Source organism: Daktulosphaira vitifoliae, unplaced genomic scaffold (genome assembly GCF_025091365.1).
Source record: "Daktulosphaira vitifoliae isolate Bord-2020 unplaced genomic scaffold, ASM2509136v1 Scaffold_2, whole genome shotgun sequence".
NCBI classification, from domain to species: Eukaryota; Metazoa; Arthropoda; class Insecta; order Hemiptera; family Phylloxeridae; genus Daktulosphaira; species Daktulosphaira vitifoliae.
Genome location: NW_026099573.1, coordinates 46,831,104 through 46,836,933, shown reverse-complemented (window position 1 = coordinate 46,836,933; position 5,830 = coordinate 46,831,104).

Here is a 5,830-nt window from a genome sequence, read left to right as displayed (position 1 = left end):
TGTTTTTAAATGTGCAATTAGACTTTTTATATCACTTCTAAGTTTTAATATTATTAAAAAATAATTAAGAACAAAAAAAAAAATGTTGCAGATATAATGTTCCTATATGATTTATTAAATGGTCTTATTTATTCTCCGGAATTATTATCTCACATGGGTTTTAAGGTACATACTCATGTATTAAGAAAATCTAATTTTTTTCACATTTCTCTTCCTAAAAATATTTATACTTCCTTCTCGTTTTTCCCAAGAGCTCTATCTTTGGCTAACAGTACTATGGATCACATCGATTTTTTTCTATGTCGCGTTTTGTATTCAGACAGAATGTTTATTTGGCTTTAAAATTAAATTCAAATTCTCTTGTATAATTTATTATTATTATATTTTTATTCACTACAAACATGTTATTATTATTTCTTTTTTTGTAACTGTTTAAGTTATTATTAATGATTTTTACTGTACTTATAAATATTCTAATTGTTAAAGGGTTAACACCCGTATATTCTTCTTCTTCTTCCAGTTTTAAAGGCCATTAAGGCCCATTGCTGAAAAACAAATCTCCTTCCATCTGTCTCTGTTCATAGCCGCTTCAGTAATATTGTCTATCTAGGGCTACTAGACGTCCGTATTTATACGGACAAGTCCGCATTTTTCATGAAATGATCTAAAATTTTCAAAAAGTTAAGTGCATGAAAAAATTACGTTAAGTGGCGAGTAATTGGAGAATTCTGTCACATTCTCTCTTATTTTGCTCTGAGAGGCGAGAAAGAGAGAGAAAATATATGTAAAAATGGGCAGAATCAGGCAGACTATAAATTTGAGTAATGACCAACCATGCCATCATACGGCACTGGAATAACTAGCTTTTAATATAACTACTGTTTAAGCATGCATTAAGTACTGTATGGTTACTGCAACTGTAAGATGTAAGTATATCGTTATCTTATTGTTATTATTATACATGTCATGTCTGCAGAGCAGCTGTTATTTACATTTACCGCATTTACCCGCATTTATGTGAATGTCGTCAGTAAATCAAGATCAAACATTTCCAAATGGAAAAACAATTCCAGAACCGAAACAGTCAAAAACATCCAAGGCGCTTAAGGCCAAGGAAAAAAGAAAATGTCAAACTATATCGATCATCGATTCCTATTGATAACAATTAATTTCTATCGATTATCATTAATTTTCATAAATGCGCATCACCTATCACGCAAACAAATTAAAATATTTTTTTTAATTTGATTATTTCTTCTACTTTTTGAAAATTAAAAAAAAAAATTTATATTTTCCAATTATTAATAGGGGGGTAGGTTTTGTTATGTCCGTATTTTTGACTCTGAACATCTGGTAGCCCTAATTTTATATAAAATATTCTGTTCGGGTGATCGCTCAAGTTGGCCATACTGATAGTGTATCAGCTGGTGATAACACTCCACTCATCGGACGCTTGGCCGTTATGGTTTTGTAATTCACTCTCTCGATGTCCGTCGCCTTATTACTAGTGTTTTTTGTTCAACGGTTTTGTTTCTGCATCTCGCTTTAGTTGTAATACTAATTTCGTTTCTCATAACCTAACACTTTATATACTTTTTTTTTGTTTTATTACAAAAATTATTTGTCGATTGTTTTTTCGTAAGCACGTTTGTGAGCCTGTTTGTACCGGCAGTGCAATACAAAATCAAATTTGTATAATATTAATTGGTAATAATTTCAATATTTTAATCTAATATTTGTTATCTATCTAACTTGTGGTTCGCACATTAGTTCACATTGACCATAGGGCACAGTGTCATTTTGCATTAAAACTTTGGATATATTAACTCTATGCTTGCATGTAATAATAAAATCATTTAATTAAACCACTCTCAGGAGATTGTTAATGTGCGAACCTCTTGTCAGTTGTCCAGTAAGATTAAATTTACAATTTAGTTAAGTACAAAGTGCAGTTTAGTTTTTTAGTAATTTTATATTTACTTCTAATAGTGTTTTGGCTTGGAACTAGATATATTTGCTCATTGTTGTCGCATATGATTTTACAGTAATTCATGTTGTACATGGAAAATCCAGTCCATAAGTCCAAATAATTAAATCGTTGAACTGCTCATTCAATATTGTATCTGGGTTGACTGTCTGTCTATGGTTTAATGAAATTATTTGCTTGTTACATTATTATTACACTTTAATTTAATCGACCACTGGTTGTAAGATTAAAATTAATTCTGTCCTTTGTTTATTGAACTCTAAGTTCTTGTCCAGTTGTTGTTATTGACTCATAATTTGTTAAGAATTGTTTTCATCTATTTTGTTTCAATTACCTCTCTTGAACAATTTTATTTCTTGTCCCTTATTTAATTTTGTTAACGTTAATGATATTTGTATATTTTGTTTGCCCAATCTCTACTAGCTACTTAATTTAATTTGTTAATATAATTGTACAATATAATTCAGGCTAAGTCTGTACTAACTAGTACATTTTAATTTGCTCATTGCAATAAATTTACTTTGTTCATTGAATCATTTGTTTTCACTGAACATCCACCCTCACTTTACCACTTAAGCACATATACAGTCCACTATCACAAGTCATGTATAATAAGTAACTAACTGAACAAAGGTCACAGGTAAGGAATTTCGTACCTAGAGTTCTGGAGTATTAAGTGATACCGTTATAGGTGTTATAGTTGCAATAGTTGTAATTAATTTTTAAATTGTTCAATTTTAGCAAATAATCAATTCAATTAACTTTATTGAGTTTATTAAAGTTGTTATTAAGACTGCGAATATAGTACATTCAGATATTTTGTTTCACAATTAATCAACGTGTGAAAACGATTATAATTAGGGTACTTTTTGTTTTAACAATACAACATATTAATAAATTTAATTTCTTCATATAATTGTTGTATTCGTGTATTTTACAATCGAATGAATGCTTAACTTCTTGGTCAATAGAGTAGCTCGTCAAATTCTAAAATAGTATATTGAAAAATTGAACAACTGCAAGATTTTATCTACAAATTCACTAACGATGTTATAAATTTAGTTTTATTGAGAATCTTCTCAAAAAATTAAGCAATAATTCTTAACCTTGTCATTGTATATCTCCCATACGATTATAGTTATGATGAATTGTTTTTATATTTAAACAATTGAATAACGACTTATAAATGATTTTCGTTGTATTATTCTTTATAATTACAAAAAAAAAATTATATTAATAATAAGGCTTGGAGACTTGTGGCAAATACATACATAAATATTTAAAAGTATAAAAAGTAACAGTATAAAATATAGTTCTATTGAATATAATCTACAATCAAAGTTCTAAATTTTATTTTGCAATTATTTAGTATTGAAACACAAAAAAAAAAATCTTTAATAAATATCTTGGTACATATATCGATAGCCAGTGGTGGCTCGTGGGTGCTAGATGTAGGGGTACGACTTAAAATATAATACCGCTAGTCATAGGTATAAAAAATTGTCATACATTAAAATAGCATACTTTAGAATACAGAACTTATTTTTACTATGAAAACAAGGCCAGAGGTCACTTTTTTTTTTTCAAATTGAAGTATATTACATAAGCTTTAATTTAAGATATAAAGAAAAGTGTCAGTATTTTCGGAAAATTTTCAAAAGTGAAGTTGAAAATTGTTGAAGCTAAAAATTATTAATTTTAAATGCATATACATATATATTTTAAAAAATATTTCGTTATATTATATAGTATATATCTCTATGGTTAATAGAGTTACAAGTCTTTAAGCGTACTTATAATATTATGGCACGAAGTATAATAAACCAGTGAATGTCAGTTCTCCAGTATTGCTTTAGTTATTAATTCTTATTAATGTGTTTAAAAAGATATAGCCAACAGAATAAATATATTTTAGTTTTAACATGACTATTAATTTTGAATATTTTATATAATATACTCGATTTGACCAATCATTGTTTGCACAAGAAACAAAAAAACACATTTTTTTTTTTTTATTAGACTTAAAAGACCGCGGCAGCTCTGACCATTGGTCTGTTAATAAATTACATTATTATTATTATTATTATTATTACAATTTTTGCATAACATTTATACATATTATATATATTACAGGGTGATTTTTTCATCATAACCCACTCAATTACTCGCAAAAAAAAATTATTTTGAAATATTTGTTTTTGGGTACTTTTAGTTACATGTTATTCTCTATTAATTCGTTATGAAGTATTTTTTAGGTTAATCCCTTATGCCTTTTAAGTGTCCCAACTTTGATTTTTCAAATTGAAACATATATTTTGAATTTAATAAAATAATAGACATTTTTTTTTAATAATAAATGGCGTTGGAATTTTTAATATAACTTTATCCGTTACTTAGTAATTTAATTTTAAAGTTACCAATTTTTGAGTTAAAATATATGTATAATATATATGGATTAAACTAACCGGTAGCTAATTGTTTTTTTACGACGTCGCTGTTCACAGTTACGCAGCATTTATTGCCAATTATGACTTTATCTTCAGATATACTTAGAATATGGTTGTTTATAATGCACTATGTTGTGAGTAATCATTTATAAATGCACAAACCAGAATGAACCGGTATACGGTTTCATTGGAAATATTGAGGCATTTTTTCTTATCAGTGTTATCTAAACAAAACTTATTTAACTTATTACATATTCCCTGAAATTTAAACTTATTTTCGAGATACCATAATCTAAATATTTCTAACATGTCGAATACCATTCTACTTGGACATATCTGTCTCCATATTAATGTCACAATTCTGTGATATTGTAAAAAATTCTGTAGTTTTGTCTTAGAGAGTGTGTTATATTTCTAAAATAATTGCACTAGTTTTTTTTTTTTTGTTCAGTTGTCTTATTATTATATTATTATTTATTTATTTATTTTATTGTGGTCAGTATTTTGCCGCACTCGCGGGATATTATAATGTGAAGAAAGGAAAGAAAACGCAACACTTTGATGGTTCGAAACAAAATGTAGGAATATTTATTGGTATTCGAACAAAAACTGTATATTGCCCTGGAAGGCGTAATGTCAAACAGATTACAATAAAACTAAATATGACAAATATATATTCATAAGCATATACAAAAGGCACTAAAGTTCATAACTGAGTGTTCGGCACAGTAGAGTTGACGGCGAGCGATCAAAACGATACGATGTCACGGAGATGACTTACTGGACGTATTATTGCGGCGGGGTATTCGACGCTAGGCATTTGTTGGACTTTACACCACGACGATAACGCGTGTGTGTAACGGTCCGGTTTACAGTGAAGCGGTGGCTGAGAAGGAGCTGATACGACCGCGGGGTGTCAACGTGTGACAACACCGTGGCCGTGTCAATTTGCATATGACGTATCGGTCCAAATGGTAACAAAGTTATTAAGTTATAGTAATACTAATGATAGGTAAGTTTTAAAAAAAAATAAAAATAAAAATATATATAGAATATAAAAAGTTAAATATAAAAATAAGTTAATAAAATAACAAGTATATCGAACAATAAAAATTATCACAGTATAAATGATTTAGTAATGAATAAGTTACAAATTATAAGCGTACAGCAAGTTTCTCGAGCCAGTTCGCTGCATCTGGGCCACACTCATGCAATTTTACCATCCCGTCTTTGAATTTTGTGAGCGTGCATGACTCCACGATGTGGTTGATTTTCTGGATCTCCCCACACTCGCACAGTGGTGAATCGACCATGCCCCATTTATGCAGTAGGTAGTTGCACCTTCCCTGCCCGGTTCTAATCCGATTAAGAGTTGTCCATTGTGCCCTTTTAAGAT